At 45.6% G+C, this 25,857-nt stretch overlaps 1 protein-coding gene and 1 pseudogene across 5 annotated transcripts in view; both read right to left on the bottom strand.

Moving 5' to 3' along the window:
* Window positions 1-25,857, bottom strand: part of ARB2A (ARB2 cotranscriptional regulator A) — a 792,581-nt gene that overhangs the window by 304,333 nt on the left and 462,391 nt on the right. The window lies entirely within an intron of this gene.
* On the bottom strand, window positions 15,082-15,201 carry LOC134934846 (5S ribosomal RNA; annotated as a pseudogene).

Genomic DNA, 25,857 nt, shown 5'->3' on the forward strand with positions numbered 1-25,857 from the left:
AGATAGTGCTCTTCCGACCTCCAACTGTTCTCTGGAACTTGCCCTTTTTAGGTCGTGCAAGTAAGGGATAATTTAGATGCCTTTTTTCTTTGAAGAAACATCTTTTCGGCCATTACCTTGGTAAAAAGGCCCGGGGTGCCGTGGATAATTCAAACGGCATCGTCTGAAACTGATATTGACAGTTCTGTACCACGAACCAGAGGTACCCTTGATGAGAAGGACAAAATTTGGACATGGAGGTAATCCTTGATGTCCAGGGACACCATATAGTCCCCTTTTTTCCGGTTCGCTATCACTGCTCTGAGTGACTTTATCTCGATTTGAACCTTTTATGTAAGTGTTCAAAACATTTTAGATTTAGACTATGTGTCACCAAGCCGTCTGGCTTCAGTACCACAATATAGTGTGGAAAAATAATACCCTTTTCCTTGTCGTAGGAGGGGTACTTTGATTATCACCTGCTGGATATACAGCTTGTGAATTGTTTCCAATGCTGCCTCCCTGTCGGAGGGAGCCGTTGGTAAAGCAGACTTCAGGAACCTGCGAGGAGAAGATGTCTCGACTCTCCAATCTTTACCCCTGGGATAATACTCGTACGATCTAGGGGTCAACTTGCGAGTGATCCCACTGCGCCCTGAGACTCTTGAGACTACCCCCCCACCTTGAGTCCGCTTGCACGGCCCCAGCGTCATGCTGAGGACTTGGCAGACGCGGTGGAGGGCTTCTTTTCCTGGGAAAGGGCTGCCTGCTGCAGTCTACTTCCCTTACCTCTATGTCTGGGCAGATATGACTGGCCTTTTGCCTGCATGCCCTCATGGGAAAGGAAAGATTGAGGCTGAAAAGACGGTGTCTTTTTTAGCTGAGATGTAACTTGGGGTAAAAAAGGTTGGATTTCCCAGCTGTTGCTGTGGTCCCCAGGTCCGATGGACCGACCCCCAAATAACTCCTTCCCTTTATACAGCAATACTTCCATCTGCCGTATGGGATCTGTATCACCTGACCACTGTCGTGTCCCTGACATCTTCTGGGAGATATGGACAACGCACTTATCTTGATGCCAGAGAGCAAATATCCCTCTGTGCATCTCACATACATATATATAGAATGCATCCTATTAAATGCTCTACATGAATAAAATATTTTCAGTCAGGGAATCCGACCAAGCCAACCCAGCACTGCATCTCCAGGCTGATGGCGATCGCTGGTCGCAGTATAACCACCGTATGTGTGTATATACTTTTTAGGATATTTTTCCAGCTTCCTATCAGCTGGCTCCTTGAGGGCGGCCGTATCTGGAGACGGTAACGCCACTTGATAAGCGTGTGAGCGCCTTATCACCCTAAGGGGTGTTTCCCAACGTACCCTAATTTCTGGCGGGAAAGGGTATAACGCCAATATTTGCTATCGGGGTAACCCTACGCATCATCACACACTTCATTTTATTTTATCTGATTCAGGAAAAACTACAGGTAGTTTTTTCCACTCCCACATAATACCCTTTCTTGTGGTACTTGTAGTATCAGAAACACGTAACACCTCCTTCATTGCCCTTAACGTGTGGCCCTAATGAGAAATACGTTTGTTTATTCACCGTCGACACTGTATTCAGTGTCCGTGTCTGTGTCGACCGACTGAGGTAAATGGGCGTTTTTAAAACCCCTGACGGTGTTTCTGAGACGCCTGGACCGGTCCTAATAGATTGTCGGCCGTCTCATGTCGTCAACCGACCTTGCAGCGTGTTGACATTCTCACGTAATTCTCTAAATAAGCCATCCATTCCGGTGTCGACTCCCTAGAGAGTGACATCACCATTACAGGCAATTTCTCCGCCTCCTCACCAACATCGTCCTCATACATGTCGACACACACGTGCCGACACACAGCACACACACCGGGAATGCTCTGACAGAGGACAGGACCCACTAGCCCTTTGGGGAGACAGAGGGAGAGTCTGCCAGCACACACCAAAAACGCTATAATTATATAGGGACAACCTTATATAAGTGTTTCTCCCTTATAGCATCTTTTATATATATACAATATCGCCAAAATCAGTGCCCCCCCTCTCTGTTTTAACCCTGTTTCTGTAGTGCAGTGCAGGGGAGAGCCTGGGAGCCTTCTCTCCAGCTTTTCTGTGAGAGAAAATGGCGCTGTGTGCTGAGGAGATAGGCCCCGCCCCTTTTACGGCGGGCTCGTCTCCCGCTATTTTTGAAGTTAGGCAGGGGTTAAATATCTCCATATAGCCTCTGTGGGCTATATGTGAGGTATTTTTTGCCTCTAATAAGGTTTTTATTTGCCTCTCAGAGCGCCCCCCCCAGCGCTCTGCACCCTCAGTGACTGTTGTGTGAAGTGTGCTGAGAGGAAAATGGCGCACAGCTGCAGTGCTGTGCGCTACCTTTATGAAGACTCAGGAGTCTTCAGCCGCCGATTTTGGACCTCTTCTCTCTTCAGCGTCTGCAAGGGGGCCGGCGGCGCGGCTCCGGTGACCATCCAGGCTGTACCTGTGATCGTCCCTCTGGAGCTAGTGTCCAGTAGCCAAGCAGCAAATCCACTCTGCACGCAGGTGAGTTCACTACTTCTCCCCTAAGTCCCTCGTTGCAGTGATCCTGTTGCCAGCAGGACTCACTGTAAAGTAAAAAACCTAAGCTAAACTTTCTCTAAGCAGCTCTTTAGGAGAGCCACCTAGATTGCACCCTTCTCGTTCGGGCACAAAATCTAACTGGAGTCTGGAGGAGGGTCATAGGGGGAGGAGCCAGTGCACACCACCTGATCTGGTAAAAGCTTTACTTTTTTGTGCCCTGTCTCCTGCGGAGCCGCTATTCCCCATGGTCCTTTCAGGAACCCCAGCATCCACTTAGGACGATAGAGAAAATATTAAAGGAAAATATTAAAATATTCACCAATTTTTCACTAATTTATATTTCTACCCACCCACAACTAGTCTCAGTCATTAATTCGAAAACAAACTTCTGTTAGCAGCTATTTAAGCTACAACAGAATTGTTACCCTCAATTACTTATAACATATATACTCCCACATTAAGTGACACTGAGATGTTACCTATTGCTTGGATTTCACATCGGGCATAAAACACTCATTTATTGCTTTCCCTGATAACATCAGATTTCTCATATATTTGGTAGAAATGGTTTTTCATTGACCTTAAATATTCCAAACCCACTACATGCTTGGTTTGTTTTAGGAGTTCCAAAATTGTATTTCCCTTAGTTGTCTATCCATCCAGAAGCTTTGTTATATTGCCAGTGTCATTCTGATTGACAGTCCTAGCACTACTCTCAGAGCCGGGAATATCAATCAGTGATCCTGGAGCGGTTATAGACTAGATGGCCATGGCTGCCTGGATCATTGTGGACTGTTTCTCCAGGGAACACAAAGACAAATAGAAAATCAGAGACGGCACTTGGCTGTAAACTACAAAGAAAACAGAAGGGTTGTTTGTATTTACACAGTAATCATTGAAGGGACACTTGACAAATACACCGAGTATCCAGTCCAAAAGCAAATACTGATTACAGCAAAAATTCTGATAAAAAATAAGCTTACATTGAAACTCTGTACAGCATTCCAAACCTAGTTTTTGTGTTTTTGTTTTTAGAATGCATAGTCTTCATTATTCAATACTGTTAATTAAGAAGCTAAAAGAGGAATTCCGTTCAATCTCTATCCACCTACTTAAAACGGATGTAAATCTCCAGGAAATAGTAAATGCATTTTATATTTACAGTAAGGCTGGGTACACACCAGATATGTTGGTGTACCTGCTGTCGCGCCGATGAGAGGACATTCAAGGTAAGTGTACAAACTTACATATCAGTTGCTCGTTAAGTTGGTCCCTGTCATGCAGCTGGATGGGCATTTTAGTTTTTCCACCCAGCTCTGACTTCGGCCCCCTTAGCAAGTGTACGGATAATTGTCAGATATATCGTCCGTCGGCTGTGCTACAGGGATGACGCGATATGTCTGTGAATTATGTAATTTAATTAAAAAGGCAGATATATCGGCCAAGGTATATGCAGCATTAGATATTAGGGCAGAATGCAGTGTCCACGGTGCACCAGCTATTTGCATTTTTATATAATATATTGTAGCTTCCCTGGATATAGAAATGAGATTACATAATGGTAGTAGGTATCTGAGGATCTGTACAATTTTTGCTCATTCTTAATAATGACTGGTACATGGGTAACCTGTTGCCTTTTTAGATGCAGAATATGTTATGTAACATACAACTACTCCATCGATTTCACTATCACTTTCACAGAGATTTCACCATCAGTTCTTTGAAAACAATAATTTTCTACCTATATTTGTGACTTTTTCTTTCACATTGCAAAAAGCGAGTCTAGAATGAGAGTGCCTGGTAATTTTCTTTTAAAACTGATGATAAAACCATTCTGGCCTAAATTCCCAGAACATCTAGAAGACTTCAGAACTGCAGGGAATTCTTCCAAACCAGCTGAACCTTCTTCCAGACCAGAGGTTGTCCTCTCCGATTTAGGGCGGTATCCTATTAGCTGCGAAATCGCTGCATTTTTTCAGGTTTATCATGCTAAAGATGGCATGAAAATGTTTTTTTTGCGCTCCTGATTTCATCCTATCCTATTCCTAGGGGTGGAACTTTGTTGGTCAAAAGTTCCAAACTGTTCAAAAGCAAACTTACAGTAAACGTACCTGGAAGTGCTTATTATAAATATTGTCCTGTGGTGCTCCCCACTTAATCCAAGGAAGTTAAAACTCTTTTAATAAGGTACAGTGTTTCTGGTTAAGCAGGATGGTTAAGAACTTCTTCTTCAAACCATCATTACAAATATAGCATTCTAAGGTGTTTCACTTCTAAATCCAAAATATCGAAAATGTTTCGTCAATATTTTGACTTAATTGTGGGTAAATCACTATCCTGATATCTCAGCAGCATGGATAGATCTTCTTCTTCTGAAATAGAACCATCAATAGTAATACAGATTATCTGTATATCTATGGCTATTGAAAAAATAAGAATTTACTCACCGGTAATTCTATTTCTCGTAGTCCGTAGTGGATGCCGTAAGGACCATGGGGAATAGCGGCTCCGCAGGAGACTGGGCACAACTATAAAGAAAGCTTTAGGTCTAACTGGTGTGCACTGGCTCCTCCCACTATGACCCTCCTCCAGACTTCAGTTAGGATACTGTGCCCGGAAGAGCTGACACAATAAGGAAGGATTTTGAATCCCGGGTAAGACTCATACCAGCCACACCAATCACACCGTATAACTCGTGATACAATACCCAGTTAACAGTATGATAACAACTGAGCCTCTCAACAGATGGCTCAACAATAACCCTTTAGTTAAGCAATAACTATGTACAAGTATTGCAGACAATCCGCACTTGGGATGGGCGCCCAGCATCCACTACGGACTACGAGAAATAGAATTACCGGTGAGTAAATTCTTATTTTCTCTGACGTCCTAAGTGGATGCTGGGACTCCGTAAGGACCATGGGGATTATACCAAAGCTCCCAAACGGGCGGGAGAGTGCGGATGACTCTGCAGCACCAAATGGGCAAACTCTAGGTCCTCCTCAGCCAGGGTGTCAAACTTGTAGAATTTTGCAAATGTGTTTGACCCCGACCAAGTAGCTGCTCGGCAAAGTTGTAGAGCCGAGACCCCACGGGCAGCCGCCCAAGAAGAGCCAACCTTCCTCGTGGAATGGACTTTCACTGATTTAGGATGCGGCAGTCCAGCCGCAGAATGTGCAAGCTGAATCGTACTACAGATCCAGCGAGCAAAAGTCTGCTTTGAAGCAGGTGCACCCAACTTGATGGGCGCATACAGGATAAATAGCGAGTCAGTCTTTCTGACTCCAGCTGTCCTGGAAACATATATTTTCAGGGCCCTGACTACGTCCAACAACTTGGAAGCCTCCAAGTCTTTTGTAGCCGCAGGCACCACGATAGGTTGGTTCAGATGAAACGCTGATACCACTTTAGGGAGAAACTGGGGACGAGTCCTCAATTCTGCCCTATCCATATGGAAAATCAGATAAGGGCTTTTACATGACAAAGCCGCCAATTCTGATGCACGCCTGGCCGAAGCCAAGGCCAACAACATGACCACTTTCCACGTGAGATATTTCAAATCCACGGTTTTAAGTGGCTCAAACCAATGTGACTTTAGGAAATCCAACACCATGTTGAGATCCCAAGGTGCCACTGGAGGCACAAAAGGGGGCTGAATATGCAGCACTCCCTTAACAAAAGTTTGAACTTCAGGTAGTGAAGCCAGTTCTCTCTGGAAGAAAATCGATAGAGCCGAAATCTGGACCTTAATGGAACCCAATTTTAGGCCCATAGTCACCCCTGACTGTAGAAAGTGCAGGAAACGGCCCAGCTGAAATTCTTCCGTTGGGGCCCTCCTGGCCTCACACCACGCAACATATTTTCGCCATATGCGGTGATAATGGTTTGCGGTTACTTCTTTCCTAGCTTTAATCAGCGTAGGAATGACTTCCTCCGGAATGCCCTTTTCCTTCAGGATCCGGTATTCAACCGCCATGCTGTCAAACGCAGCCGCGGTAAGTCTTGGAACAGACAGGGCCCCTGCTGCAGCAGGTCCTGTCTGAGCGGCAGAGGCCATGGGTGCTCTGTGATCATTTCTTGAAGTTCCGGGTACCAAGCTCTTCTTGGCCAATCCGGAACAATTAGTATAGTTCTTACTCCTCTTCTCCGTATTATCCTCAGTACCTTTGGTATGAGAGGAAGAGGAGGGAACACATAAACCGACTGGTACACCCACGGTGTCACTAGAGCGTCCACAGCTATCGCCTGCGGGTCTCTTGACCTGGCTCAATACTTTTCTAGCTTTTTGTTTAGGCGGGACGCCATCATGTCCACCTGTGGCCTTTCCCAACGGTTTACAATCATTTGGAAGACTTCTGGATGAAGTCCCCACTCTTCCGGGTGGAGGTCGTGCCTGCTGAGGAAGTCTGCTTCCCAGTTGCCAACTCCCGGAATGAACACTGCTGACAGTGCTAACACGTGATTTTCCGCCCATCGGAGAATCCTTGTGGCTTCTGCCATCGCCGTCCTGCTTCTCGTGCCGCCCTGTCGGTTTACATGGGCGACCGCCATGATGTTGTCTGACTGGATCAGTACCGGCTGGTTTTGAAGCAGGGGTTTTGCCTGACTTAGGGCATTGTAAATGGCCCTTAGTTCCAGAATATTTATGTGCAGGGAAGTCTCCTGACTTGACCATAGTCCTTGGAAGTTTCTTCCCTGTGTGACTGCCCCCCAGCCTCGAAGGCTGGCATCCGTGGGTCACCAGGACCTAGTCCTGTATGCCGAATCTGCGGCCCTCTTGAAGATGAGCACTCTGCAGCCACCACAGCAGAGACACCCTTGTCCTTGGAGACAGGGTTATCAGACGATGCATCTGAAGATGCGATCCGGACCACTTGTCCAACAGGTCCCACTGAAAGGTTCTTGCATGAAACCTGCCGAATGGAATCGCTTCGTAGGAAGCTTCAATTTTTCCCAGGATCCGCGTGCAGTGATGCACCGACACCTGTTTTGGTTTTAGGAGGCCTCTGACTAGAGATGACAGCTCCTTGGCCTTCTCCTCCGGGAGAAACACTTTTCTCTGTTCTGTGTCCAGAACCATCCCCAGGAACAGTAGACGTGTCGTAGGGACCAGCTGTGACTTTGGAATGTTTAGAATCCAGCCGTGCTGTTGTAGCACTTCCCGAGATAGTGCTACCCCGACCAACAACTGCTCTCTGGACCTCGCCTTTATCAGGAGATCGTCCAAGTACGGGATAATTAAAACTCCCTTCTTTCGAAGGAGTATCATAATTTCGGCCATTACCTTGGTAAAGACCCTCGGAGCCGTGGATAGACCGAACGGCAACGTCTGGAATTGGTAATGACAATCCTGTACCACAAATCTGAGGTACTCCTGGTGAGGATGGTAAATGGGGACATGCAGGTAAGCATCCTTGATGTCCAGTGATACCATGTAATCCCCCTCGTCCAGGCTTGCAATAACCGCCCTGAGCGATTCCATCTTGAACTTGAATTTTTTTATATATGGGTCTCACCGAACCGTCCGGTTTCGGTACCACAAACATTGTGGAATAGTAACCCCTTCCTTGTTGAAGTAGGGGCACCTTTACTATCACTTGTTGTGAATACAGCTTGTGAATTGCCTGTAACACTGCCTACCTGCCTGTGGGAGTTGTTGGCAAGGCAGATTTGAGGAAACGGCGGGGGGGGGGGGGGGGGGGGAGACGTCTCGAATTCCAGCTTGTACCCCTGAGATACTACTTGAAGGATCCAGGGATCCACCCGTGAGCGAGCCCACTGATTGCTGAAATATTTGAGACGGGCCCCCACCGTACCTGGCTCCGCCTGTGAAGCCCCAGCGTCATGCTGTGGACTTAGAGGAAGCGGGGGAGGACTTTTGCTCCTGGGAACTGGCTGTATGCTGCAGCTTCTTTCCCCTACCTCTGCCTCTGGGCAGAAAGGACGCGCCTTTAAACCGCTTGCCCCTATTGGGCCGAAAGGACTGTACCTGATAATACGGTGCTTTCTTTGGTTGTGAGGGAACATGGGGTAAAAATGTAGACTTCCCAGCTGTTGCTGTGGAAACGAGGTCCGAGAGACCATCCCCGAACAACTCCTCACCCTTATAAGGCAGAACTTCCATGTGTCGTTTGGAATCTGCATCTCCTGTCCACTGCCGAGTCCATAACCCTCTCCTGGCAGAAATGGACATTGCACTAATTTTGGATGCCGGCCGGCAAATATCCCTCTGTGCATCCCTCATGTATAAAAGTGCATCTTTTATATGCTCTACGTTTAGCAATATAGTGTCCCTGTCTAGGGTATCTATATTTTCTGACAGGGAATCTGACCACGCAGCAGCAGCACTGCACATCCAGGCTGAAGCAATAGCCGGTCTCAGTATAACACCTGTGTGTGTATATATAGATTTCAGGATAGCCTCCTGCTTTCTATCAGCAGATTCCTTCAGGGCGGCCGTATCCGGAGACGGTAGTGCCACCTTCTTTGACAAGCGTGTGAGCGCTTTATCCACCCTAGGGGATGTTTCCCAGCGTGACCTATCCTCTGGCGGGAAAGGGTACGCCATTAGTAACCTCTTAGAAATTACCAGCTTTTTTATCAGGGGAAGCCCACGCTTCTTCACACACTTCATTTAACTCTTCAGATGGAGGAAAAGCTACTGGTAGTTTTTTCTCTCCAAACATAATACCCTTTTTTGTGGTACCGGGGGTAACATCAGAAATGTGCAACACATTTTTCATTGCCTCAATCATGTAACGTGTGGCCCTACTGGAAGTTACATTAGTCTCATAGTCGTCGACACTGGAGTCAGTATCCGTGTCGACATCTGTGTCTGTCATCTGAGGTAACGGGCGTTTTAGAGCCCCTGATGACTTTTGAGACGCCTGGGCAGGCAGAGGCTGAGAAGCCGGCTGTCCCACATTAGGTATGTCGTCAAACCTTTTATGCAAGGAGTCGACACTGTCGCGTAATTCCTTCCACAGCACCATCTACTCAGGTGTCGACCCCGCAGGGGGTGACATCACGTTTACAGGCATTTGCTCCGCCTCCACATAAGCCTCCTCATCAAACATGTCCACACAGCCGTACCGACACACCGCAAACACACAGGGAATGCTCTGACAGAGGACAGGACCCCACAAAGCCCTTTGGGGAGACAGAGAGAGAGTATGCCAGCACACACCAGAGCGCTATATAACACAGGGATCCCACTATAAATGAGTGTTTTCCCTTATATCTGCTTTTTTTTATTTTTTTATATATCATATATATATATATCTATACTGCGCCTAAATTTAGTGCCCCCCCTCTCTTTTTTACCCTTCTGTAGTGTTCAGACTACAGGGGAGAGCCAGGGAGCTTCCTTCCAGCGGAGCTGTGAGGGAAAAATGGCGCCAGTGTGCTGAGGGAGAAGCCCCGCCCCTTTTTCGGCTGACTTTCTCCCGCTTTTTCTGGAATACTGGCAGGGGTAATTTTACATCTATATAGCCTCTAGGACTATATATGATGTAGATTTGCCAGCCAAGGTGTCATATATTGCCCTCAGGGCGCCCCCCCCAGCGCCCTGCACCCATCAGTGACCGGAGTGTGAGGTGTACATGAGGAGCAATGGCGCACAGCTGCAGTGCTGTGCGCTACCTTGGTGAAGACCGAAGTCTTCTGCCGCCGATTTTCCGGACCTCTTCGTTGCTTCTGGCTCTGTAAGGGGGACGGCGGCGCGGCTCCGGGAACGAACACCAAGGTCGGGTCCTGCGGTCGATCCCTCTGGAGCTAATGGTGTCCAGTAGCCTAAGAAGCCCAAACTACCACCAGTTAGGTAGGTTCGCTTCTTCTCCCCTTAGTCCCTCGCTGCAGTGAGTCTGTTGCCAGCAGATCTCACTGTAAAATAAAAAACCTAAATATACTTTCTTTCTAGGAGCTCAGGAGAGCCCCTAGTGTGCATCCAGCTCAGCCGGACACAAGATTCTAACTGGAGTCTGGAGGAGGGTCATAGTGGGAGGAGCCAGTGCACACCAGTTAGACCTAAAGCTTCCTTTATAGTTGTGCCCAGTCTCCTGCGGAGCCGCTATTCCCCATGGTCCTTACGGAGTCCCAGCATCCACTTAGGACGTCAGAGAAACGTGAGTTACCGCAATAAGAAAAGCAAGATGTTAACAAGTGTCATACAACCTCTGCGGCTGCTGAAAAACTTGGGGACATCAAGATAACAAAAACACCTCTGATGAAGTCAAAATATTGATGGTATGTGTTGGTATTTTGTATTTAGAAGTGATCCTCATCAGAAAGCTCTATTACTATTGATGGTTCTAGTTCAGAAGAAGCTCTAACCATCCTGCTTACCCAGAAACCTGCACCTTATGAAAGTAAATATAACTACATTTGAATAAATCGGGAGCACTAATGGACAATATTTATAGTATGCACTCCCAGGGATGGTTATCATATCATATATGATACACATCAATCTCTGGAGATATGCATCAATCTCTGGTAAAATCAGCTTCAGTTTTGAAGAGTTACAATACATGCACTGTATATGTGTAATAACGGCTATTCACAATCAGTTTATTTGAAGCTCCCTCGAGGGGTGTGGTACGGCATGTCAACATCACGATATCAACACAGTCTGAATGTCAAAATGTCGGCAGATATTTTATCCTAATCCCAGTTACCACCAAATGCAAACTTCATACGTCAACATTCTATCGTCAAGTAGTAGTAGTTATGTGGCAAAGGACATTTATTGGAATTCTCCATTCTAAAGGTGCATACACACGTTGAGGTTCGGGCTAAGACCGACTCTCACTATGCGACAGGGGCTAGGTCAGCATCGCAAGCACATACTGACTGTGCTTGCGATACTGACTATGTGCGATTTTGGCTAAGTGTCAAGTTTGACTATATCTTCTATAGAGATAGTCAAAATTGACTTGCCTGCACAGTCTATCTAGGCTTGCGATGCCGACCGTGCATCGTTATCGAATCGGGATCGCAAGGTGACTTTCACCTTGCGATCTGCACTAACTTTTCTTACGATTTTGACTATATAGTCAAAATTGTAAGAAAACATCTCACCGTGTGTACACTCCATAAAAGTGAGAGCATGTTTATTTTATTGCTAGGGAGTGGATTTACATACTACCATGAGCATACATTGAAATTAAGTTGCTCTTTTAAATGAAAGTAACTCTGTTTTAGATTGGAACAAAATGACATATCCATCACAAACAAACCATACAGTACCTCCAATCCTGCTGCACAGTGGTTAGGTACACAGCACTGTTAAATATTATAAGTTGTTTAAAGACAACACAAGTGTTGCCAAAGCCTGGGAACAAATATTTGGACAGCTATCAAAATCCCGCGTGTGCAGTTATAAATGAGAAAATGCATCAGAAATATTCTTATGTCTCAGCTCAGTGCATTTGTGAACATCTAGGGGATTTCTATATATTCATCACTTTTCCTACAAACCTAGGTACTGTGTGTATATAAGTATATCTCAAAACCATGCTGTTTGCATACACCAACCCCCCTACAGTCTGGTAGCAACAGTTAAATCCCAGCTTTTTCTTAACACTGTAAACTGCCCTTTGATATTACCATGATCCCTGCCACTAACTAGCAGTTAAAGCAGTGACGTTTTAGATACAAAGCGTTGTGGTGGCCTTTGCTGGGATTCCTCATCCCGCCTTAGGAACCATTTATTGCGGGGAAATGGACATCAGACGTGTAATAGCGAGAAATCATGTGATAATGTAACTGAACTATGGGCCTTATTCAGACCTGGTTGCTGCAGCAGCAGCGTACGCAGGCTGAAGGCCAGCGCTGTATGCGCACGCACAGAAGCCGTATTACGCGTGCGCACACAGTGAGGTGATGGTATCTCACTTGTGCGATCGCCTCTGCCTGATTGAAAGGCAAAGGCGATCATGGGGCTGTCGGGGGCGTGTAGGCGGAGTTGGGAAAGCGTGTAGGCGGCATTGGTGGGCGCTGTTCATTCAACGGAGGTGTGTCCGGACCATTGCTTGGGCGGGTTGTGGCACCTGTGTGACATCACACCCAGTCACTGCGCCCAAAAACATGGCGAGTAGCCGTCTGCCTTCGCAGCTAGGCTGTGTAGGCAGAGAGTTACTCGGCAGGTGTGACAGCGGCGGCAATGCTTTCGCATGTCTGCAGGTTTGGGGAGGGCAGGACCCTGCATGCGGGTCGGACTTGCCCGATGCTGGGCGTCCCCCAGCATGTCAAAGATTTTGATCGTAGATGTGCGTTTTTTCACACATCTACGATCAGGTCTGAATTAAGCCCCATGACAAACAGAGTTGATTTTTCTAAAGAAATAAAACATATTGGTGTTTATGCAACTTTTACCTAATACATTGCCACGTGGTTTGAGGCTTCATTGGCCACGGATATGAAACAAAAATGCTCCATGGACAAAACTAAGAAAGGGCAAAAAAAATGTTTATATTTTCTTTGGTAGAAAAAAATACTTGGTGAAAGGGTAGAATTGCATGTTGAAATCAATAAAAGGATATGTATCAACGCTCTGCCTTTCTATAGTATAGCTTATTTATACTGGGGAACCTAGATGGAAGCTGAAACATCCCATTCACAATTACCTTGGGAAACATACTGTATCTAGAAGACGGGATATAGGGTGGGTATGTTGAGTGTGGTGTCAAGGTAGCAAAAATACAATTCTCCTCTTTGTGATTCTTTGGAGACAAAAGCATCCAGGTGACTTTATATGATTCTGTTTCAGTAAAGGCCACACTTGTTACGGCTGCAGCAGCAATATTGGGAAATTGGCCCAAAATCATAGCACACCTGACCACAATGTTTGCTAATAACCGAATGACTGCGGAGCACTTTATTAATAAGCATGTTGGTAACTGTGATCTGGACATTACCATAACCCCAGATATCTGTATATTAAAGCAACTTCAACTTTTCTAGCAGGTACTGCCTTATTACCTTGTCACGTAGCCCATGCACCAAATGCCAGACTACAACCTATTTTGTCACCTAGGAGCATGGACAAATTGGATATTAATCCTCTTGGGTTAAGTGGCAGGACCAGTCAGTGTCTGGTTGGCTTTATAAACGCACCATAACATCACTGTGCTTCGTCACAGAGAATCACTAAGGAACAATTAAATGTCGCACAATTATTATTTCTTGTGGTCCAGGCCCAAGTGGTACATACAAATTAATTTCCGGACCAGAATTGATCTGCTAGTATTTCTTTGGTCTCTGGGCGAAAACACACTTGATGATGGTAAGCGTGTACCAACTCTGGGGAAATTCAAAGCCCTATCGCTGCAAGCCAACAATGCCTGGAATTTGTAATAGAAAACCACTGGGTTTATTTAGTAATTGGGGAAAAACTGCATCTCGGGCAATAATGACAGTTTTTGATAGAGGTTGGTCTGCTCCTTATTCATGAAGTCCTGAAACCTGTGATGGCTATCAACAAGTAATTTTGGGGTCTGTAATGCAATGTGTGCCCCCCCCAAATAAAAGCTAGTGACTGTATATTTACCCAGGGCCATGGTGGTGCTGTCCTGCAATAGCCATCATGCAGAAGTGCCATCATTTTATTGTGGTTTTTTTTCCTCTATTTTAGCATTTGTATCACATGTACTACAGGAGGCCAAGACTGGGCTTCCAATGCAGTGTGCATGTGTACATTATGTAGCTGTATACAGTAAGTTGCTCACCTATCCCAAGGGTTTTTTATTGATAAATGGGGCAAAATAAGATGGAATGTGACAAAAGCAAACCTTTTTTTTTTTTTTTGTAGGGCCAAACTAATATATAGGCCCCTAAATGATGAAGTGGGATTGTCCAGTCACAATTGGGACAGTTGGGAGACATGATGAATCTCTGCCAAAGCGGAGAAAAGATAGGTTTCCTGGGGTAGAAAGTGGGTTTAGAAGGGAACCGCACCAGTTCAAAACAGTAATGTATAAACAGTTAGTAACCTCTGAAAAACTGAATTTAAATAGAATTTCTTCTGTATATGGCAAGTATAGATGTTATAGGAGTTTTTCCCAACACCAATGTTGCTTTCAGTGGTGCTCCCTAGAGTCAGAGAGTATCAAGTACCAAAAAGTAACCAAAGAAGGTTCAAAGAAAAGGACTCTTTTGTGGGAGCACTCTTGATTCAGAGGAAAATATTATACTTAATAAATTTTAAAAATGACAAATTGATTGACATAAATCAGATCCTAGGAGTAAATGTGTGTGAAAAACATAGCTATGCGAAAATATTAATAATTATTCGTGATATTAGATTCACGATTAATGAATTGCCGGAGAGTAGAATTCTATGATGCCTATGCCGAACAGAATCTGCATTTATTAAAGTAGATGACCATCATTCATACTGCTAATATCCAGTAAGGATTATATAAGTGCAGAAAATAAAATCATTGGTCATGCGAATCCCAATATGACATAAAGTTGAGTGCCACTGTGTCCAATAGTCAAATTTTTTGCAGTACCAGAGTGTTCAAAGGAGGTCTCCCTTCCTTATACTAACCCGGCCTTTCACTGCTTAGCTTCCAAGTTCGGAAGAGATTGGGCATCTCCAGTGAAGTATGACCGCAAATATTGGACTTTCCTCCTAGGTCACTCCAAATGTATGTCAAATAGTTGCTGTCTGTTAGGAATGGAAATAGTAAGTGATTCGTAACAAAATTTGTCACAAAAGAGAATTACATGCAATCAGCTAAATCATCAACATATGACACAGTGGTCACAAGGGTTAATTACATCTGAATGACACGGCGGTCATGAGAATATATGTATGATTATAAATAATCAGCAGATGCAATGAAAACAGTCACAGACAGATAAACAGTCACAGGCCCCTAAATGATGAAGTGGGATTGTCCAGTCACAATTGGGACAGTTGGGAGACATGATGAATCTCTGCCAAAGCGGAGAAAAGATAGGTTTCCTGGGGTGTAAGCACAGCCACAAGTGATCAGCACATGTGTCATTTGAGAGATATGTAAGATCATTTATCCACTACAGTGAATTGTGAGGATGTTAAGTCATCAGGAAATCCGTGACTAAAGATTTGCTTTATGCTCATTATAATGCATTTTTAATGCTGAAGTCATCATAATTGAACATATATCAGCAAAGCCTCAGAATTAACTGTTTAAACAAGTATTAAGGAACACGACCTACGTATTATAATAGTTTTATACAAACTTACTTTAGGAACTCTCTTATACTTTACACTGGCCAGGGCAGCCTTTCTTCTCCAAATCTTTCTGTCTCTACTTTGAAGCCATTCCTCCTGAGAAATGCAACTGACTAGATAGCGATGGTAATGGTCTGCAAAGCAACACTAAGGAGATTAAGAAGTAAGGATGTATCTTTCCACATGAACACTATCCCCCAAGTAATGTATTATTAGCACTGGAAGAAATGATTCGAGCTAGTCTAGTGGATGGGATTTCAGGCTCCTGTGTGAGCACATATCAATGACTGAACAGAGACAGGAAAGTGATAACCAGCTCACAATAACCGCAATTTACTACCTTAGCGAATCATCGGGCAAGTACCAAGCATGGTAATAAAGGGGTTTTCCCGCAAGAGAGAAATATGCGTGTGTTCATCACTAGCTAAAACATACATGAACCGGTGTTCTTCAAAGAACAATCCCAAAAACCATATGACTTGTCTATTTGCTGGATACTCGGATACAAAACAATAATAAATGGCAAAATTAACAAAGGAAAGAAACATTTCCAATGAGTTTCAGGATTGTCTGTGCAAAAGCCGGTCTGTCCTACATGTGGCTGTAGGGGCCATCTTAATGAATAGGCACACTATTTTAGGGCCCTTAAAGCAGGGCCAGGCTGGGCATCTGCCCCCCAGACTGGTGCCTCTGTAACGTCTTAGGCGGCAGGTACAGAATGTTGCCCAGTTGCTCTAATTGAGAATTACACACAATCAGAACAGCCAGGAAGCACTCTCTACTTTCCTAACAGCCTGACTGCGAATGGCTGTCAGCATGCTGACTGGTAAATAGTTGGCGCTATCTGCCAATCAGAGTGCTGTCAGCCATTACTGTATGGAAACATGTGGAGAGATGGCCGGGGATCGCAGGAGGGGTTAAGTTATTTTTTATTTATTCCTGTGAATGGCTGGGTGGGGGCCTCAATGCATTGTTTTGCCCTGGGCTTACAATGCTGTAAAGACAGCCCTGTCCCCAACAAAAATATTGATTTCAACTATAAAAGGTCATAATGGTAGATTTATATCATACATACAGTAAATTTAATTTTTACATAGAAATCCACACTGGGATAACAGAATTTAGTCTCCATTAGCCCTTATTGCCACCTCTAACACTCAACCCCTACTGTAATGTATCTATCACAGTAAAAAAAACAAACATTTGTACCTGTATAAAACCAGCAATATCCAGCAAAGCAATTATATATATTGAAAATAATATATGTCATGATGATAGATATACCATTTTTTTCCCCTTTAAAAGAACAATACTATTTGAAATTCTACGCTCACAAGCAAACAGTTTTGGTACTTTCCCCTTAATATTTCCCGTACCTGGGTATCGGTATCACTAAGTTTGTGGATGATCTGATAGCAGGAAAGTGAATTACAGCCATAAAAAACTGACTCCTTAATCTACAAAATCAGATTTTCAAATGGGCCTGCACCTTAAATGCTATTTAATGGAAACAAGCTGACCCTATTGAGGATTCAATGAAAACTGAAGCTGGAAATCTGTGGGACCAACTCCAAATCAGTAAGCTTCAGAAAATCAGTGAGCGAGCTGACAGGTCCGCCCCTCGCGATTCCAGACCATTCTGTATTAAAAATATCCCGCTGAGAACTTTTCATCAATTCATTTCCATATTGTAAACATAATGAGACCACTCATGTTTATTTGTGGGCAAATGATCCCTCGGGGGGCCCTCGCAGCTGCATTCGGAGAGTAACGTATACCTACTCTGTGTCACCTCCACTTCAGATGACTGCTTCTTTAATCACAACTGCAGCAATGGCACACAGCAGGAACACATGGCTATCTGTGCAGGTACGGTCTATTCATAAAGCACTTAAGTCAATTAAAATTCAGTTCCCCTACAAGCTTCTTTTGCATTTTGTTTTGTGCCGTCTAGGTTTTTTTTTTTTTGTTCCCTCCTGCTCAGCAATTGAGGGGAAAAACAGTTGTTGTTTTTTTTCAGGATAATTGCGCAAAACCACATTTAATAGGACTTGAATATGTCAGCACTTGGCAGTGTGCGCACACCTTGCTTGTCTGTGTTTCTGATCAGCATTTGGCACCACGCAGGAGACACTCTTTCTTTTTAAGTGATCAAGTAAGAAAAGAAATAAAACAATAAGAAAAAAAGAATTGAATGTGTCTATACAGAATGCACAACCAGTGGGATAAATACATGCAAATATTGTAACCATTGGGATTGACGTATGTTGTCATAATGTAATAGAATTATCACAAGGGTGACATTGAAAATAATGGCAATGTGTGTACTCCTAAATCTGTGGTAAATTTTTCTGTCTTGCAACAGTGCTATAAGGTAGTTGAAAACTAAGCTAAAATCAAGGAAAATATATTTTCTTCTTACAGCTGAAATATTATATATCCACACTTCCAAACAGGACACTGACGTCACATCATGTTTTAGTGATAGGCTGCCCTATCCTTTCCCCTTATTTTCTTTAAAAAAAAAAAAAAAACTGTCACTATTGTGCGCCCCAGGGTGAGGTAAGCGCAGGAGTAGCTAGTGAAATCCTGGCACTCACTATGCCAACCATCAGATTGTAAACATTGACATCCTGAGGGTCAAAATGCAGACAGATCCTGATATTTATCTTACGTAATTATTTTAACCATTTCCCTAACTCACCCCCCCCCCCCCCCCGCCAGCCTAACTCTAACCATCCCAACCAGCAACCTAACCATAACCGTCTCCTCCCGCAGCCTCTCTGCTCCCTTCCCCCATTCCCCTCTCTGGCTCTGCCCTCACCACCCACCACCTATTAGCTCAACCCTAACCCTCCACCTCGTGCCTAACTCAAACCCCACTGCTTATCTGCGAAATCCATTAAGTCAACAAACTGTCAACATTTTATGAGATGAGATGTAGAGAGCGGGCATTCATGGGGGTACTAACTGGTTAGTAAGTCCCTTTCTTTCTCTTTTTAATAGGTGGTGAGGATTAACTGGAGTCACCCTATACTTTAATCATAAGGCTTTTGGAACAGTTTGATGCATTTGATTTACCCTTATATGCACATCCATGACAGTAATAAAGATCATCCTTCATGTAAGACAGACTTGAGACTTTCAAGTGACTATATTAGTAAAATAAATTACATTCTTAAATACTTCACTATGGGGTATATGCAATTGCGGTCGAATTTCGTCTGGAATTCGACCGTTTTTGGATTTGACACAATTCGACAGGCGGAACCCTCCCACCGGGACCCGAATTCGACATATTCAATAAATAACGGATTCGTCAGTCCCGCTGTCGAAAAACGGACCAATTGACGAATAGTGGGCTGCCTGGATTCGACTTCACGGACGGCACAAAAGTGTTCAATAAATCCTGAAAAAAAATGCGTGGGGTCCCCCCTCCTAAGCATAACCAGCCTCGGGCTCTTTGAGCCGGTCCTGATTGTAAGAATACGGGGGAAAAAATGACAGGGGTTCCCCTGTATTTTAACAACCAGCACCGGGCTCTGCGCCTGGTCCTGGTGCCAAAAATAAGGGGGACAAAAGACGTAGTGGTCCCCCGTATTTTTAACACCAGTACCGGGCTCCACTAGCCAGAGAGATAATGCCACATCCGGGGGACACTTTTATATTGGTCCCTGCGACCGTGGCATTAAATCCCCAACTAGTCACCCCTGGCCGGGGTACCCTGGAGGAGTGGGGACCCCTTATATCAACGGGTCCCCCCCTCCAGCCACCCAAGGCCCAGGGGTGAAGCCCGAGGCTGTCCCCCCATCCAAGGGCGGCGGATGGGGGGCTGATAGCCTTTTGCGACAAAAAAAGAATATTGTTTTTTGCAGCAGAACTACAAGTCCCAGCAAGCCTCCCCGCAAGCTGGTACTTGGAGAACCACAAGTACCAGCAAGTGGGTGGAAAAACGGGCCCGCTGGTACCTGTAGTTCTACTACAAAAAAATACCATAATAAAAACAATACACAGACACCGTGACAGTATAACAGTACATACATGCACACCAACATACATACATACTTACCTATGTTGACACGAAGAGTCGGTCCATGTAGAATCCACGGGGTACCTGTAAATAAAATTATACTCACAACAATCCAGTGTAGATCGGTCTTCTTTTGTTTGTAATCCACGTACTTGACAAAATAAAAAAACGAAAAAACACAATCCACGCACTGAAAGGGGTCCCATATTTACACATGGGACCCCTTTCGCCGACTGGCGGGACCCCCCGTGACTGCTGTCAAAGAGGGTCCCTTCAGCCAATCAGGGAGCGCCACGTCATGGCACTCTCCTGATTGGCTGTGCGCGTCTGAGCTGTCAGTCAGGAGGCGCACTCGAGATACAATGTAGCGCATAGGCGCTCCATTATATCCAATGGTGGGAACTTTGCGGTCAGCGGTAGACCGCGAGGTTATGTGGGGTCACTCTACCGCTGACCGCAAAGTTCCCACCATTGGATATAATGGAGCACCTATGGAAAGCCGTTCACCCCCGCTGACATCGCTGGACAGGGGGGAAAAGTGCTCAGTGTGTATGCACTGAGCGCTTTTCAGCCCAGCAATGTCAGCGATCATCGCTGTGCATATACGCTGGGCAAAAACGCCCAGTGTGTATGCACCTTAAGTGCTTCCACATTGGTTTTTAAAAAAATGTCATAGCCTACCCTCCTGCATCTTGCGTGAGACTCCTGGTTCAGTGTGGAGTCTCCCACTGCCCTGGATTGTAAATCAAAACACCCTTATTCTTCACTGCGTAAGCCCTTCCAAGGGGCTTCTGGGTAACGACAGTGATTTACTGCAGTCAATATGACTGCTGTCTATGCTCAGCAGTCCCTGTTGTTCATTCTAATCTCAGTAGCTGCTTGATGATCCCCTGGCAGGAGAGAACACGGCCTGCCTGCCCCCTGTGTGACAGCAGTCTTCTAATCTCAGTATCTGCTGCTGTTAGTGTGGTCTGTGACTGAGGGTAAGAATTTTTATTTATAATCATTAGTTAAAATACAGGGAGAGATGTTACTACCAAAGTGAGTAAATACAGAGTTTCCTCATTGTGGACACACTAAAAGGACAATACAATAGTAAAAAAAAAGAAAAAAGTTTTCAAATCTTTTTCTTTTCCAAAAGATGATCATTAAAGTATATCTGTAATTTCTTATCATACAGTATGTGGTAAACTAACGGTATTTAGCATGCGCACAGTGGGGGTCATTCTGAGTTGATCGCTCGTTATCTAGTTTTAGCAGCCGTGCAAATGCTATGCCGCCGCCCACTGGGGAGTGTATTTTAGCTTAGCAGAAGTGCGAACGCTTGTGCAGCCGAGCTCTGCAAAAACAGTTTGTGCAGTTTCAGAGTAGCTCTGAACCTACTCAGCGCTTGCGATCACTGCAGCCTATTCGTGTCCGGATTTGACGTCATACACCCGCCCAGCCACGCCTGCATTTTTTTCAGACACGTCTGCGTTTTTACAAACACTCCCTGAAAACGGTCAGTTGACACCCAGTAACGTCCCCTTCCTGTCAATCTTCTTGCGTCCGTCAGTGCGAAGAAAATAAGAATTTACTTACCGATAATTCTATTTCTCGTAGTCCGTAGTGGATGCTGGGGACTCCGTAAGGACCATGGGGAATGGCGGCTCCGCAGGAGACTGGGCACAAAAGTAAAGCTTTAGAACTACCTGGTGTGCACTGGCTCCTCCCCCCATGACCCTCCTCCAAGCCTCAGTAAGGATACTGTGCCCGGACGAGCGTACACAATAAGGAAGGATTTTGAATCCCGGGTAAGACTCATACCAGCCACACCAATCACACCATATAACTTGTGATCTAAACCCAGTTAACAGCATGATAACAGAGGAGCCTCTAGAAAAGATGGCTCACTTACAGCAATAACCCGATTTTTTGGTAACAATAACTATGTACCAGTATTGCAGACAATCCGCACTTGGGATGGGCGCCCAGCATCCACTACGGACTACGAGAAATAGAATTATCGGTAAGTAAATTCTTATTTTCTCTAACGTCCTAAGTGGATGCTGGGGACTCCGTAAGGACCATGGGGATTATACCAAAGCTCCCAAACGGGCGGGAGAGTGCGGATGACTCTGCAGCACCAAATGAGAGAACTCCAGGTCCTCCTCAGCCAGGGTATCAAATTTGTAGAATTTTACAAACGTATTTGCTCCTGACCAAGTAGCTGCTCGGCAAAGTTGTAAAGCCGAGACCCCTCGGGCAGCCGCCCAAGATGAGCCCACCTTCCTTGTGGAATGGGCTTTTACAGATTTTGGCTGTGGCAGGCCTGCCACAGAATGTGCAAGCTGAATTGTACTACAAATCCAACGAGCAATAGTCTGCTTAGAAGCAGGAGTACCCAGCTTGTTGGGTGCATACAGAATAAACAACGAGTCAGATTTTCTGACTCCAGCCGTCCTGGAAACCTATATTTCCAGGGCTCTGACAACGTCTAGCAACTTGGAGTCCTCCAAGTCCCTAGTAGCCGCAGGCACCACAATAGGTTGATTCAGGTGAAACGCTGAAAACCACCTTAGGGAGAAACTGAGGACAAGTCCTCAATTCCGCCCTGTCCGAATGGAAAATCAGATGAGGGCTTTTACAGGATAAAGCTGCCAATTCTGACACGCACCTGGCCCAGGCCAGGGCCAACAGCATGACCACTTTCCATGTGAGATATTTTAACTCCACATATTTAAGTGGTTCAAACCAATGTGACTTTTGGAACCCAAAAACTACATTTAGATCCCAAGGTGCCACTGGAGGCACAAAAGGAGGCTGTATATACAGTACCCCTTTCACAAACGTCTGAACTTCAGGGACTGAAGCTAGTTCTTTTTGGAAGAAAATTGACAGGGCCGAAATTTGAACCTTAATGGACCCCCATTTCAGGCCCATAGACACTCCTGTTTGCAGGAAATGTAGGAATCGACCTAGTTGAAAATTCCTCCGTCGGGGCCTTACTGGCCTCGCACCACGCAACATATTTTCGCCAAATGCGGTGATAATGTTTTGCGGTTATATCTTTCCTGGCTTTGATCAGGATAGGGATGACTTCATCCGGAATGCCTTTTTCCTTCAGGATCCGGCGTTCAACCGCCCTGCCGTTAAACGCAGCCGCGGTAAGTCTTGGAACAGACAGGGTCCTTGCTGGAGCAGGTCCCTTCTTAGAGGTAGAGGCCACGGATCCTCGGTGAGCATCTCTTGAAGTTCCGGTTACCAAGTCCTTCTTGGCCAATCCGGAGCCACGAATATAGTGCTTACTCCTCTCCATCTTATAATTCTCAGTACCTTGGTTATGAGAGGCAGAGGAGGGAACACATACACTGACTGGTACACCCACTGTGTTACCAGAGCGTCTACAGCTATTGCCTGAGGGTCCCTTGACCTGGCGCAATACTTGTCGAGTTTTATAAACATGTGGAAGACTTCTGGGTGAAGTCCCCACTCTCCCGGGTGGAGGTCGTGTCTGCTGAGGAAGTCTGCTTCCCAGTTGTCCACTCCCGGAATGAATACTGCTGACAGTGCTATCACATGATTTTCCGCCCAGCGAAGAATCCTTGCAGCTTCTGCCATTGCCCTTCTGCTTCTTGTGTCACCCTGTCTGTTTACGTGGGTGACTGCCGTGATGTTGTCCGAATGGATCAACTCCGGGTGACCTTGAAGCAGAGGTCTTGCTGAGCTTAGAGCATTGTAAATGGCCCTTAGCTTCAGGATATTTATGTGAAGTGATGTCTCCAGGCTTGACCATAAGCTCTGGAAATTCCTTCCCTGTGTGACTGCTCCCCAGCCTCGCAGGCTGGCATCCGTGGTCACCAGGACCCAGTCCTGAATGTGCGGCCCTCTAGAAGATGAGCACTCTGCAACCACCACAGGAGAGACACCCTTGTGCTTGGTGACAGGGTTATCCGCTGATGCATCTGAAGATGCGACCCAGACCATTTGTCCAGCAGGTCCCACTGGAAAGTTCTTGCGTGGAATCTGCCGCATGGGATTGCTTCATAGGAAGCCACCATTTTTCCCAGAACCATCTCATTGATGTACTGAGACTTGGCTCGGTTATAGGAGGTTCCCGACTAGCTCGGATAACTCCCTGACTTTCTCCTCCGGGAGAAACACCTTTTTCTGAACTGTGTCCAGGATCATCCCTAAGAACAGAAGACGAGTCGTCGGAATCAGCTGCGATTTTGGAATATTGAGAATCCAATCGTGCTGCCGCAACACTACCTGAGATAGTGCTACACCGACCTCCAACTGTTCCCTGGATCTTACCCTTATCAGGGAATCGTCCAAGTAAGGGATAACTAAAATTCTCTTCCTTCGAAGGAGTATCATCATTTCGGCCATTACCTTGGTAAAGACCCGGGGTGCCGTGGACCATCCATACGGCAGCGTCTGAAACTGATAGTGACAGTTCTGTACCATAAACCTGAGGTACCCTTGGTGAGAAGGGTAAATTGGGACATGAAGGTAAGCATCCTTGATGTCCCGAGACATCATGTAGTCCTCTTCTTCCAGGTTCGCAATCACTGCTCTGAGTGACTCAATCTTGAATTTGAACCTCTGTATGTAAGTGTTCAAAGATTTTAGATTTAGAATCGGTCTCACCGAGCCGTCCGGCTTCGGTACCACAACAGTGTGGAATAATACCCCGTTCCCTGTTGCAGGAGGGGTACCTTGATTATCACCTGCTGGGAATACAGCTTGTGAATGGCTTCCAAAACTGTCTCCCTGTCAGAAGGAGACATCGGTAAAGCCGACTTTAGGAAACGGCGAGGGGGAGACGTCTCGAATTCCAATTTGTACCCCTGAGATATCACCTGAAGGATCCAGGGGTCTACTTGCGAGTGAGCCCACTGCGCGCTGAAATTCATTGAGACGGGCCCCCACCGTGCCTGATTCTGCTTGTAAAGCCCCAGCGTCATACTGAGGGCTTGGCAGAGGCGGGAGAGGGTTTCTGTTCCTGGGAACTGGCTGATTTCTGCAGCCTTTTTCCTCTCCCTCTGTCACGGGGCAGAAATGAGGAACCTTTTGCCCGCTTGCCCACGAAAAGACTGCGCCTGATAATACGGCGTCTTCTCATGTTGAGAGGCGACCTGGGGTACAAACGTGGATTTCCCAGCTGTTGCCGTGGCCACCAGGTCTGAAAGACCGACCCCAAATAACTCCTCCCCTTAATAAGGCAATACTTCCAAATGCCGTTTGGAATCCGCATCACCTGACCACTGTCGTGTCCATAACCCTCTACTGGTAGAAATGGACAACGCACTTAGACTTGATGCCAGTCGGCAAATATTCCGCTGTGCATCACGCATATATAGAAATGCATCTTTTAAATGCTCTATAGGCAATAATATACTGTCCCTATCTAGGGTATCAATATTTTCAGTCAGGGAATCCGACCACGCCAACCCAGCACTGCACATCCAGGCTGAGGCGATTGCTGGTCGCAGTATAACACCAGTGTGTGTGTAAATACCTTTTAGGATGCCCTCCTGCTTTCTATCAGCAGGATCCTTAAGGGCGGCCATCTCAGGAGAGGGTAGAGCCCTTGTTCTTACAAGCGTGTGAGCGCTTTATCCACCCTAGGGGGTGTTTCCCAACGCACCCTAACCTCTGGCGGGAAAGGATATAATGCCAATAACATTTTAGAAATTATCAGTTGTTATCGGGGGAAAACCACGCATCATCACACACCTCATTTAATTTCTCAGATTCAGGAAAACTACAGGTAGTTTTTCCTCACCGAACATAATACCCCTTTTTGGTGGTACTCGTATTATCAGAAATGTGTAAAACATTTTTCATTGTCTCAATCATGTAACGTGTGGCCCTACTGGAAGTCACATTTGTCTCTTCACCGTCGACACTGGAGTCAGTATCCGTGTCGGCGTCTATATCTGCCATCTGAGGTAACGGGCGCTTTAGAGCCCCTGACGGCCTATGAGACGTCTGGACAGGCACAAGCTGAGTAGCCGGCTGTCTCATGTCAACCACTGT

The sequence above is a fragment of the Pseudophryne corroboree genome, chromosome 1, assembly GCF_028390025.1.
Source record: "Pseudophryne corroboree isolate aPseCor3 chromosome 1, aPseCor3.hap2, whole genome shotgun sequence".
Lineage (NCBI taxonomy): Eukaryota > Metazoa > Chordata > Amphibia > Anura > Myobatrachidae > Pseudophryne > Pseudophryne corroboree.